A 12978-nucleotide genomic window follows, 5' to 3' on the forward strand; every position below is an offset into this window, starting at 1 on the left:
GGCGGAGGGCGCCCCTGCCCCGCTCAAGAAGCCGAGCCTCTCTGCGCTTCCCCGCCGCCTCCTCCCGCCCCAGGCCCCGCGCCGGCGCTGACCCGCACCGGGCGGGCCTGTTGAGTTCACCGGCCGGGTCCGGCGGGCTCCGAGGGACGGGGGTGACAGGCGGGGCGGGGCGGGGCGGGCAGGGAGCGGCGGGCCGGGGGGGCTGTCTCTCTATACACACACACACACACACACACACACACTCACACTCACACTCACTCACTCACACTCACACAAGATGCGCCTCCACGGCTGGACTCGCCAAGGTGGAGACCTTCCAGCCCCCTTCCTCTCCTCGCCTGGCCCACCCCCAGCTCGTGGCCGCCCCCGCCGCCGCCGCCGCCGCCGCCGATTGCGCACGCGCGGGTCGCCCGCCCTTTGACCCCAGGCAGGGGCCGCCCTCCCCGACAACCCCTTTCAGCTGCGCCCCCCACCCTGTGGGTGGGCTGCCGCCTATTCCCCCGGGCCCGGGCTGGGGCACAGCGCATGGGGGAGGGGAGCGAGTGTATGGGGCGTCTCTCTCTCTCTCTAGGGATGTGTCCCATGGGTGGGGTGGCGTGGTTAGTGGGGCGCTGAAGAAATCAGTCCCCTCCATCTCCTACCTCTGGAAAACGCCCAAGCCCTTGGAGAACTGCCGGCAACGCGACCGTGGGGGCCGGGACCCTCCTCTGTGTCCTCCTGTGGCCCAGTCCAAGGGGCCTGGGCCTGGCCGGGGCTGCATTGGACCCCGACCACCCTGGCGTGTGGACTCGCTAAAAATCGGCGATTAGATATTGGATTCCAGCTTCATTGAGGTCATTTCACTAATGAGTGCACCGGAAAGAGTTTCCTAATCCATCTGTGAGGGTGGCAACTGAAAGAGAATTTTAAAGCTGACAGAATAGGCGAGGAAAGGCATAGGAGATTTCCACACCCAGTAAGGAAGCCTTTCCCGAAATGGAAGAAAGAAACGAGCAAACAGAGACACCGGTAGCCCGCCAGGATCAGAGTCTGCCCCCGAGAGAAAGTACCCTGACCAGGTTCACCCGTGGGTGGGTGGCGAGCTAGCGGCATTCAGAAGAGCGAGGCCCGCAGTCTGTGCAGAAGACACCTGCACTCGGGTGTGTGTGGCGGCACGATTCACAAGCAGCTCCAGATGTTAAGCCAAGGAGAAGCCAGGGAGTTCCCAACGCCCCAGGTGTCCTCAGCCCACGACTGGCTGCTGGGGGAATGCGAAGCCCGGCTCCTTGTCTCAGAGCGGGACAACCAGGAGGTGTGACGTACACCCCGGGGTTCCCAGGAGGATCAGGCTGAAGCTGGGACTTGGCCTGAAAGTGTCCCCTCGCACGGCCACCCCCTTCCCCTTCCTGCTCCTCTACTCCTGGTGCCCCTCCATCCAGGGGCCAGACCTTAAAGAGCCACCCGCAAGAGAATCCTGGTCCCAAAGGAGCCTTCTGGGGGACCCGTGCTGAGAGAGGTTGTGGGCATGGCCCGCTGGGGCTCTGCCCGACCCAGGGCTGAGAGATGCAACCTCCCAGCTCTGGGTCCCTGCAGGGGAAGCGTTGGCAAGCACAGGGCCAGTCCTCCAAAGGCCCAGGTGCAGGGAGCCCAGGCCAAGCAGCCTGCGGAAGAAGCCACCCCGGGAACACGACTGCAGGCCACGGCCCTTCCCACCTCCTCCTCCTCCTCCTCCTCCTGCTCCTCCACCCCCCCCCCCGACCTCCCACCCCCACCCCCGACATGGCGCAGGGCTCAGAGACACCTCAGACACTTGCTACCCAAAGTGCAAAGGGCATCAGTTGCTCCTCCAAACCCCCCCCCCGCCCAGCAGACCGCGTTGTCCAGCCAGCCCCCGGGCCTCCCTGGGGTGCCCAGCACAAAAGTGCAGACAACCACCGGACCCTCAATCTCAGTTTTCGGATGTTTTTGCCACTCTAAGGACCCGCAGGCCAGCTGGGCCTTCTGGCAGGACAGAGAGCCCCGGAATCCGACGTGGAGAGCTGGGTGTACGTCCCCACGAGGAGGCGGTCCCCACCTCCGCGGCTCTCCCCTTGCGGGGGGGAAAAGCAGCCACGGGGCCTCAGAGAAGACACCAGGCTGGGCGCCCGCCCCACAGTGGGGGCACGTCCCCCGCAGGCCACTTAGCGACGGCCGCCGGCCGGCGGACGGTTGGGTGGCGCGAGACGCTGCGGCCGCCCTGCTACCGGGTTCCTGGGAGGGCGTCCTGGAACCAGCGTCCACACCAAGCCCTTGGAAGGCCCAGGCGACGGAGGAGCCCCGTCAGGCAGGGGCCGAGGACGGTGACGGCCCGGGCGGGGAGGAGCGTGTCAGGCAGGGGCAGAGGACGGTGACAGGTGACAGGCCGGGCGGGAAGGAGTCAGTCAGGCAGGGGCCGAGGAGGAGACGGGGCTGGGTAAGGGTTAGGGTTAGAGTCAGGGCACAAGTCACAATCGCAAAGACCTGGAAGCGACCCGAGTGCCCATCGACCCACGAGTGCGTAAATGAAATGTGGCGCGTGGACACCACGGAGTGCTATTCAGCTAGGAGGAGCAGCGGTGAGAGGGCACCTCTCGTGGTTCTCCTGGCCAGAGCTGGAACCCGTTCCAGTAAGCCAGGTAGCCCAAGAATGGACACACGAGCACCACGTGCTCGCGCTCACCAGCAAATGGGTACGAACCGACGGACACCCAAGTGGACACAGAGGAATCACCTTCATCGGGTGGGTGTCGGGCGGGTGGGGGGAGGGGATGGGCATACACCTCCATTAGGAATGGGGTGGGTGCGCACCGACTGGGGGATGGGCGCACTTGAGGCTCTGACCCGAGGGGGGAGGCTGGGAGAGGGCAACGTACCCGACCTTAACATTGGTACCCCCACAATACGCTGGAACAACATCAGAGGTTAATGAATAAGAACACAGGGGGGAGGGGGGCACGGGCAACACATGTCACCTTAATACTTGGACTCCCATCATCTGCTTGAAAAGAGAGAGAAAAGAAAATGCAATCATAGAGATAAGAGACACTTTTTAAACATAATGAATCCGAAGAGAAAAGTAAAAGGAGGCCTGTGGGACAGGTCTGGGTGTGACTCCGGATCCCCCAACATCAGGTGCCACCACCAAAGATTCCTACGTGTAGCCCATAGAACCCCAAAAGCAACGGGACGAGTTCTGGTCACATACTCCCTCAAAATGACATCCTGGCCTTCTTCTGGAACTCCCTCCCCTCTCAGACTCTCAAGGTTTCCTCCAGCGTGTCGGTTCCCACAGAGCAGACCTTTGGTCTGAGACCTGACAGTCCAGAAGCCACGCATGCTGCCGCGTGACGGCGGTGTCGCGGCTTGGGACAAGAGGAGGCCCCACGGTGCGGGCTGGGGCGCCAGGCACCGCGGCGGGCGCTGAGGGTGGGGGTGACCCCCGCCCCGGGCCGCCGCCTCGCTCCCAGAGAGGGGACAGAACAAGAGGCAAAACAAAACAAAAAAAAAAAAAAAAAAGAAGCCTACGGCACCCGGTATTCCCAGGCGGTCTCCCATCCAAGTACTAACCAGGCCCGACCCTGCTTAGCTTCCGAGACCAGACGAGATCGGGCGCGTTCAGGGTGGTGTGGCCCTAGACGGCGGAGGGCGCCCCTGCCCCGCTCAAGAAGCCGAGCCTCTCTGCGCTTCCCCGCCGCCTCCTCCCGCCCCAGGCCCCGCGCCGGCGCTGACCCGCACCGGGCGGGCCTGTTGAGTTCACCGGCCGGGTCCGGCGGGCTCCGAGGGACGGGGGTGACAGGCGGGGCGGGGCGGGGCGGGCAGGGAGCGGCGGGCCGGGGTGGGGGGCTGTCTCTCTATACACACACACACACACACACACACACACTCACACTCACACTCACTCACTCACACTCACACAAGATGCGCCTCCACGGCTGGACTCGCCAAGGTGGAGACCTTCCAGCCCCCTTCCTCTCCTCGCCTGGCCCACCCCCAGCTCGTGGCCGCCCCCGCCGCCGCCGCCGCCGCCGCCGATTGCGCACGCGCGGGTCGCCCGCCCTTTGACCCCAGGCAGGGGCCGCCCTCCCCGACAACCCCTTTCAGCTGCGCCCCCCACCCTGTGGGTGGGCTGCCGCCTATTCCCCCGGGCCCGGGCTGGGGCACAGCGCATGGGGGAGGGGAGCGAGTGTATGGGGCGTCTCTCTCTCTCTCTAGGGATGTGTCCCATGGGTGGGGTGGCGTGGTTAGTGGGGCGCTGAAGAAATCAGTCCCCTCCATCTCCTACCTCTGGAAAACGCCCAAGCCCTTGGAGAACTGCCGGCAACGCGACCGTGGGGGCCGGGACCCTCCTCTGTGTCCTCCTGTGGCCCAGTCCAAGGGGCCTGGGCCTGGCCGGGGCTGCATTGGACCCCGACCACCCTGGCGTGTGGACTCGCTAAAAATCGGCGATTAGATATTGGATTCCAGCTTCATTGAGGTCATTTCACTAATGAGTGCACCGGAAAGAGTTTCCTAATCCATCTGTGAGGGTGGCAACTGAAAGAGAATTTTAAAGCTGACAGAATAGGCGAGGAAAGGCATAGGAGATTTCCACACCCAGTAAGGAAGCCTTTCCCGAAATGGAAGAAAGAAACGAGCAAACAGAGACACCGGTAGCCCGCCAGGATCAGAGTCTGCCCCCGAGAGAAAGTACCCTGACCAGGTTCACCCGTGGGTGGGTGGCGAGCTAGCGGCATTCAGAAGAGCGAGGCCCGCAGTCTGTGCAGAAGACACCTGCACTCGGGTGTGTGTGGCGGCACGATTCACAAGCAGCTCCAGATGTTAAGCCAAGGAGAAGCCAGGGAGTTCCCAACGCCCCAGGTGTCCTCAGCCCACGACTGGCTGCTGGGGGAATGCGAAGCCCGGCTCCTTGTCTCAGAGCGGGACAACCAGGAGGTGTGACGTACACCCCGGGGTTCCCAGGAGGATCAGGCTGAAGCTGGGACTTGGCCTGAAAGTGTCCCCTCGCACGGCCACCCCCTTCCCCTTCCTGCTCCTCTACTCCTGGTGCCCCTCCATCCAGGGGCCAGACCTTAAAGAGCCACCCGCAAGAGAATCCTGGTCCCAAAGGAGCCTTCTGGGGGACCCGTGCTGAGAGAGGTTGTGGGCATGGCCCGCTGGGGCTCTGCCCGACCCAGGGCTGAGAGATGCAACCTCCCAGCTCTGGGTCCCTGCAGGGGAAGCGTTGGCAAGCACAGGGCCAGTCCTCCAAAGGCCCAGGTGCAGGGAGCCCAGGCCAAGCAGCCTGCGGAAGAAGCCACCCCGGGAACACGACTGCAGGCCACGGCCCTTCCCACCTCCTCCTCCTCCTCCTCCTCCTGCTCCTCCACCCCCCCCCCCGACCTCCCACCCCCACCCCCGACATGGCGCAGGGCTCAGAGACACCTCAGACACTTGCTACCCAAAGTGCAAAGGGCATCAGTTGCTCCTCCAAACCCCCCCCCCGCCCAGCAGACCGCGTTGTCCAGCCAGCCCCCGGGCCTCCCTGGGGTGCCCAGCACAAAAGTGCAGACAACCACCGGACCCTCAATCTCAGTTTTCGGATGTTTTTGCCACTCTAAGGACCCGCAGGCCAGCTGGGCCTTCTGGCAGGACAGAGAGCCCCGGAATCCGACGTGGAGAGCTGGGTGTACGTCCCCACGAGGAGGCGGTCCCCACCTCCGCGGCTCTCCCCTTGCGGGGGGGAAAAGCAGCCACGGGGCCTCAGAGAAGACACCAGGCTGGGCGCCCGCCCCACAGTGGGGGCACGTCCCCCGCAGGCCACTTAGCGACGGCCGCCGGCCGGCGGACGGTTGGGTGGCGCGAGACGCTGCGGCCGCCCTGCTACCGGGTTCCTGGGAGGGCGTCCTGGAACCAGCGTCCACACCAAGCCCTTGGAAGGCCCAGGCGACGGAGGAGCCCCGTCAGGCAGGGGCCGAGGACGGTGACGGCCCGGGCGGGGAGGAGCGTGTCAGGCAGGGGCAGAGGACGGTGACAGGTGACAGGCCGGGCGGGAAGGAGTCAGTCAGGCAGGGGCCGAGGAGGAGACGGGGCTGGGTAAGGGTTAGGGTTAGAGTCAGGGCACAAGTCACAATCGCAAAGACCTGGAAGCGACCCGAGTGCCCATCGACCCACGAGTGCGTAAATGAAATGTGGCGCGTGGACACCACGGAGTGCTATTCAGCTAGGAGGAGCAGCGGTGAGAGGGCACCTCTCGTGGTTCTCCTGGCCAGAGCTGGAACCCGTTCCAGTAAGCCAGGTAGCCCAAGAATGGACACACGAGCACCACGTGCTCGCGCTCACCAGCAAATGGGTACGAACCGACGGACACCCAAGTGGACACAGAGGAATCACCTTCATCGGGTGGGTGTCGGGCGGGTGGGGGGAGGGGATGGGCATACACCTCCATTAGGAATGGGGTGGGTGCGCACCGACTGGGGGATGGGCGCACTTGAGGCTCTGACCCGAGGGGGGAGGCTGGGAGAGGGCAACGTACCCGACCTTAACATTGGTACCCCCACAATACGCTGGAACAACATCAGAGGTTAATGAATAAGAACACAGGGGGGAGGGGGGCACGGGCAACACATGTCACCTTAATACTTGGACTCCCATCATCTGCTTGAAAAGAGAGAGAAAAGAAAATGCAATCATAGAGATAAGAGACACTTTTTAAACATAATGAATCCGAAGAGAAAAGTAAAAGGAGGCCTGTGGGACAGGTCTGGGTGTGACTCCGGATCCCCCAACATCAGGTGCCACCACCAAAGATTCCTACGTGTAGCCCATAGAACCCCAAAAGCAACGGGACGAGTTCTGGTCACATACTCCCTCAAAATGACATCCTGGCCTTCTTCTGGAACTCCCTCCCCTCTCAGACTCTCAAGGTTTCCTCCAGCGTGTCGGTTCCCACAGAGCAGACCTTTGGTCTGAGACCTGACAGTCCAGAAGCCACGCATGCTGCCGCGTGACGGCGGTGTCGCGGCTTGGGACAAGAGGAGGCCCCACGGTGCGGGCTGGGGCGCCAGGCACCGCGGCGGGCGCTGAGGGTGGGGGTGACCCCCGCCCCGGGCCGCCGCCTCGCTCCCAGAGAGGGGACAGAACAAGAGGCAAAACAAAACAAAAAAAAAAAAAAAAAAGAAGCCTACGGCACCCGGTATTCCCAGGCGGTCTCCCATCCAAGTACTAACCAGGCCCGACCCTGCTTAGCTTCCGAGACCAGACGAGATCGGGCGCGTTCAGGGTGGTGTGGCCCTAGACGGCGGAGGGCGCCCCTGCCCCGCTCAAGAAGCCGAGCCTCTCTGCGCTTCCCCGCCGCCTCCTCCCGCCCCAGGCCCCGCGCCGGCGCTGACCCGCACCGGGCGGGCCTGTTGAGTTCACCGGCCGGGTCCGGCGGGCTCCGAGGGACGGGGGTGACAGGCGGGGCGGGGCGGGGCGGGCAGGGAGCGGCGGGCCGGGGTGGGGGGCTGTCTCTCTATACACACACACACACACACACACACACACTCACACTCACACTCACTCACTCACACTCACACAAGATGCGCCTCCACGGCTGGACTCGCCAAGGTGGAGACCTTCCAGCCCCCTTCCTCTCCTCGCCTGGCCCACCCCCAGCTCGTGGCCGCCCCCGCCGCCGCCGCCGCCGCCGCCGATTGCGCACGCGCGGGTCGCCCGCCCTTTGACCCCAGGCAGGGGCCGCCCTCCCCGACAACCCCTTTCAGCTGCGCCCCCCACCCTGTGGGTGGGCTGCCGCCTATTCCCCCGGGCCCGGGCTGGGGCACAGCGCATGGGGGAGGGGAGCGAGTGTATGGGGCGTCTCTCTCTCTCTCTAGGGATGTGTCCCATGGGTGGGGTGGCGTGGTTAGTGGGGCGCTGAAGAAATCAGTCCCCTCCATCTCCTACCTCTGGAAAACGCCCAAGCCCTTGGAGAACTGCCGGCAACGCGACCGTGGGGGCCGGGACCCTCCTCTGTGTCCTCCTGTGGCCCAGTCCAAGGGGCCTGGGCCTGGCCGGGGCTGCATTGGACCCCGACCACCCTGGCGTGTGGACTCGCTAAAAATCGGCGATTAGATATTGGATTCCAGCTTCATTGAGGTCATTTCACTAATGAGTGCACCGGAAAGAGTTTCCTAATCCATCTGTGAGGGTGGCAACTGAAAGAGAATTTTAAAGCTGACAGAATAGGCGAGGAAAGGCATAGGAGATTTCCACACCCAGTAAGGAAGCCTTTCCCGAAATGGAAGAAAGAAACGAGCAAACAGAGACACCGGTAGCCCGCCAGGATCAGAGTCTGCCCCCGAGAGAAAGTACCCTGACCAGGTTCACCCGTGGGTGGGTGGCGAGCTAGCGGCATTCAGAAGAGCGAGGCCCGCAGTCTGTGCAGAAGACACCTGCACTCGGGTGTGTGTGGCGGCACGATTCACAAGCAGCTCCAGATGTTAAGCCAAGGAGAAGCCAGGGAGTTCCCAACGCCCCAGGTGTCCTCAGCCCACGACTGGCTGCTGGGGGAATGCGAAGCCCGGCTCCTTGTCTCAGAGCGGGACAACCAGGAGGTGTGACGTACACCCCGGGGTTCCCAGGAGGATCAGGCTGAAGCTGGGACTTGGCCTGAAAGTGTCCCCTCGCACGGCCACCCCCTTCCCCTTCCTGCTCCTCTACTCCTGGTGCCCCTCCATCCAGGGGCCAGACCTTAAAGAGCCACCCGCAAGAGAATCCTGGTCCCAAAGGAGCCTTCTGGGGGACCCGTGCTGAGAGAGGTTGTGGGCATGGCCCGCTGGGGCTCTGCCCGACCCAGGGCTGAGAGATGCAACCTCCCAGCTCTGGGTCCCTGCAGGGGAAGCGTTGGCAAGCACAGGGCCAGTCCTCCAAAGGCCCAGGTGCAGGGAGCCCAGGCCAAGCAGCCTGCGGAAGAAGCCACCCCGGGAACACGACTGCAGGCCACGGCCCTTCCCACCTCCTCCTCCTCCTCCTCCTCCTGCTCCTCCACCCCCCCCCCGACCTCCCACCCCCACCCCCGACATGGCGCAGGGCTCAGAGACACCTCAGACACTTGCTACCCAAAGTGCAAAGGGCATCAGTTGCTCCTCCAAACCCCCCCCCCGCCCAGCAGACCGCGTTGTCCAGCCAGCCCCCGGGCCTCCCTGGGGTGCCCAGCACAAAAGTGCAGACAACCACCGGACCCTCAATCTCAGTTTTCGGATGTTTTTGCCACTCTAAGGACCCGCAGGCCAGCTGGGCCTTCTGGCAGGACAGAGAGCCCCGGAATCCGACGTGGAGAGCTGGGTGTACGTCCCCACGAGGAGGCGGTCCCCACCTCCGCGGCTCTCCCCTTGCGGGGGGGAAAAGCAGCCACGGGGCCTCAGAGAAGACACCAGGCTGGGCGCCCGCCCCACAGTGGGGGCACGTCCCCCGCAGGCCACTTAGCGACGGCCGCCGGCCGGCGGACGGTTGGGTGGCGCGAGACGCTGCGGCCGCCCTGCTACCGGGTTCCTGGGAGGGCGTCCTGGAACCAGCGTCCACACCAAGCCCTTGGAAGGCCCAGGCGACGGAGGAGCCCCGTCAGGCAGGGGCCGAGGACGGTGACGGCCCGGGCGGGGAGGAGCGTGTCAGGCAGGGGCAGAGGACGGTGACAGGTGACAGGCCGGGCGGGAAGGAGTCAGTCAGGCAGGGGCCGAGGAGGAGACGGGGCTGGGTAAGGGTTAGGGTTAGAGTCAGGGCACAAGTCACAATCGCAAAGACCTGGAAGCGACCCGAGTGCCCATCGACCCACGAGTGCGTAAATGAAATGTGGCGCGTGGACACCACGGAGTGCTATTCAGCTAGGAGGAGCAGCGGTGAGAGGGCACCTCTCGTGGTTCTCCTGGCCAGAGCTGGAACCCGTTCCAGTAAGCCAGGTAGCCCAAGAATGGACACACGAGCACCACGTGCTCGCGCTCACCAGCAAATGGGTACGAACCGACGGACACCCAAGTGGACACAGAGGAATCACCTTCATCGGGTGGGTGTCGGGCGGGTGGGGGGAGGGGATGGGCATACACCTCCATTAGGAATGGGGTGGGTGCGCACCGACTGGGGGATGGGCGCACTTGAGGCTCTGACCCGAGGGGGGAGGCTGGGAGAGGGCAACGTACCCGACCTTAACATTGGTACCCCCACAATACGCTGGAACAACATCAGAGGTTAATGAATAAGAACACAGGGGGGAGGGGGGCACGGGCAACACATGTCACCTTAATACTTGGACTCCCATCATCTGCTTGAAAAGAGAGAGAAAAGAAAATGCAATCATAGAGATAAGAGACACTTTTTAAACATAATGAATCCGAAGAGAAAAGTAAAAGGAGGCCTGTGGGGCAGGTCTGGGTGTGACTCCGGATCCCCCAACATCAGGTGCCACCACCAAAGATTCCTACGTGTAGCCCATAGAACCCCAAAAGCAACGGGACGAGTTCTGGTCACATACTCCCTCAAAATGACATCCTGGCCTTCTTCTGGAACTCCCTCCCCTCTCAGACTCTCAAGGTTTCCTCCAGCGTGTCGGTTCCCACAGAGCAGACCTTTGGTCTGAGACCTGACAGTCCAGAAGCCACGCATGCTGCCGCGTGACGGCGGTGTCGCGGCTTGGGACAAGAGGAGGCCCCACGGTGCGGGCTGGGGCGCCAGGCACCGCGGCGGGCGCTGAGGGTGGGGGTGACCCCCGCCCCGGGCCGCCGCCTCGCTCCCAGAGAGGGGACAGAACAAGAGGCAAAACAAAACAAAAAAAAAAAAAAAAAAGAAGCCTACGGCACCCGGTATTCCCAGGCGGTCTCCCATCCAAGTACTAACCAGGCCCGACCCTGCTTAGCTTCCGAGACCAGACGAGATCGGGCGCGTTCAGGGTGGTGTGGCCCTAGACGGCGGAGGGCGCCCCTGCCCCGCTCAAGAAGCCGAGCCTCTCTGCGCTTCCCCGCCGCCTCCTCCCGCCCCAGGCCCCGCGCCGGCGCTGACCCGCACCGGGCGGGCCTGTTGAGTTCACCGGCCGGGTCCGGCGGGCTCCGAGGGACGGGGGTGACAGGCGGGGCGGGGCGGGGCGGGCAGGGAGCGGCGGGCCGGGGTGGGGGGCTGTCTCTCTATACACACACACACACACACACACACACACACACTCACACTCACACTCACTCACTCACACTCACACAAGATGCGCCTCCACGGCTGGACTCGCCAAGGTGGAGACCTTCCAGCCCCCTTCCTCTCCTCGCCTGGCCCACCCCCAGCTCGTGGCCGCCCCCGCCGCCGCCGCCGCCGCCGCCGATTGCGCACGCGCGGGTCGCCCGCCCTTTGACCCCAGGCAGGGGCCGCCCTCCCCGACAACCCCTTTCAGCTGCGCCCCCCACCCTGTGGGTGGGCTGCCGCCTATTCCCCCGGGCCCGGGCTGGGGCACAGCGCATGGGGGAGGGGAGCGAGTGTATGGGGCGTCTCTCTCTCTCTCTAGGGATGTGTCCCATGGGTGGGGTGGCGTGGTTAGTGGGGCGCTGAAGAAATCAGTCCCCTCCATCTCCTACCTCTGGAAAACGCCCAAGCCCTTGGAGAACTGCCGGCAACGCGACCGTGGGGGCCGGGACCCTCCTCTGTGTCCTCCTGTGGCCCAGTCCAAGGGGCCTGGGCCTGGCCGGGGCTGCATTGGACCCCGACCACCCTGGCGTGTGGACTCGCTAAAAATCGGCGATTAGATATTGGATTCCAGCTTCATTGAGGTCATTTCACTAATGAGTGCACCGGAAAGAGTTTCCTAATCCATCTGTGAGGGTGGCAACTGAAAGAGAATTTTAAAGCTGACAGAATAGGCGAGGAAAGGCATAGGAGATTTCCACACCCAGTAAGGAAGCCTTTCCCGAAATGGAAGAAAGAAACGAGCAAACAGAGACACCGGTAGCCCGCCAGGATCAGAGTCTGCCCCCGAGAGAAAGTACCCTGACCAGGTTCACCCGTGGGTGGGTGGCGAGCTAGCGGCATTCAGAAGAGCGAGGCCCGCAGTCTGTGCAGAAGACACCTGCACTCGGGTGTGTGTGGCGGCACGATTCACAAGCAGCTCCAGATGTTAAGCCAAGGAGAAGCCAGGGAGTTCCCAACGCCCCAGGTGTCCTCAGCCCACGACTGGCTGCTGGGGGAATGCGAAGCCCGGCTCCTTGTCTCAGAGCGGGACAACCAGGAGGTGTGACGTACACCCCGGGGTTCCCAGGAGGATCAGGCTGAAGCTGGGACTTGGCCTGAAAGTGTCCCCTCGCACGGCCACCCCCTTCCCCTTCCTGCTCCTCTACTCCTGGTGCCCCTCCATCCAGGGGCCAGACCTTAAAGAGCCACCCGCAAGAGAATCCTGGTCCCAAAGGAGCCTTCTGGGGGACCCGTGCTGAGAGAGGTTGTGGGCATGGCCCGCTGGGGCTCTGCCCGACCCAGGGCTGAGAGATGCAACCTCCCAGCTCTGGGTCCCTGCAGGGGAAGCGTTGGCAAGCACAGGGCCAGTCCTCCAAAGGCCCAGGTGCAGGGAGCCCAGGCCAAGCAGCCTGCGGAAGAAGCCACCCCGGGAACACGACTGCAGGCCACGGCCCTTCCCACCTCCTCCTCCTCCTCCTCCTCCTGCTCCTCCACCCCCCCCCCGACCTCCCACCCCCACCCCCGACATGGCGCAGGGCTCAGAGACACCTCAGACACTTGCTACCCAAAGTGCAAAGGGCATCAGTTGCTCCTCCAAACCCCCCCCCCGCCCAGCAGACCGCGTTGTCCAGCCAGCCCCCGGGCCTCCCTGGGGTGCCCAGCACAAAAGTGCAGACAACCACCGGACCCTCAATCTCAGTTTTCGGATGTTTTTGCCACTCTAAGGACCCGCAGGCCAGCTGGGCCTTCTGGCAGGACAGAGAGCCCCGGAATCCGACGTGGAGAGCTGGGTGTACGTCCCCACGAGGAGGCGGTCCCCACCTCCGCGGC

At 64.0% G+C, this 12978-nt stretch overlaps 3 non-coding genes across 3 annotated transcripts; all 3 read right to left on the reverse strand.

Annotated features, from left to right (window-relative positions):
- Nucleotides 1-3515: 3515 nt before the first annotated feature.
- Nucleotides 3516-3634, reverse strand: LOC142869176 (5S ribosomal RNA). Its single transcript, XR_012917932.1, has one exon. It is a non-coding gene; the product is annotated as a 5S ribosomal RNA (ribosomal RNA).
- A 3519-nt stretch (nt 3635-7153) lies between these two features.
- Nucleotides 7154-7272, reverse strand: LOC142869177 (5S ribosomal RNA). The gene has a single exon (XR_012917933.1). It is a non-coding gene; the product is annotated as a 5S ribosomal RNA (ribosomal RNA).
- A 3518-nt stretch (nt 7273-10790) lies between these two features.
- Nucleotides 10791-10909, reverse strand: LOC142869178 (5S ribosomal RNA). The gene has a single exon (XR_012917934.1). It is a non-coding gene; the product is annotated as a 5S ribosomal RNA (ribosomal RNA).
- Between the last annotated feature and the right edge of the window lie 2069 nt (nt 10910-12978).

This window comes from Microcebus murinus, unplaced genomic scaffold (assembly GCF_040939455.1).
Source record: "Microcebus murinus isolate Inina unplaced genomic scaffold, M.murinus_Inina_mat1.0 scaf061_hap2_Mmur4.0, whole genome shotgun sequence".
Lineage (NCBI taxonomy): Eukaryota > Metazoa > Chordata > Mammalia > Primates > Cheirogaleidae > Microcebus > Microcebus murinus.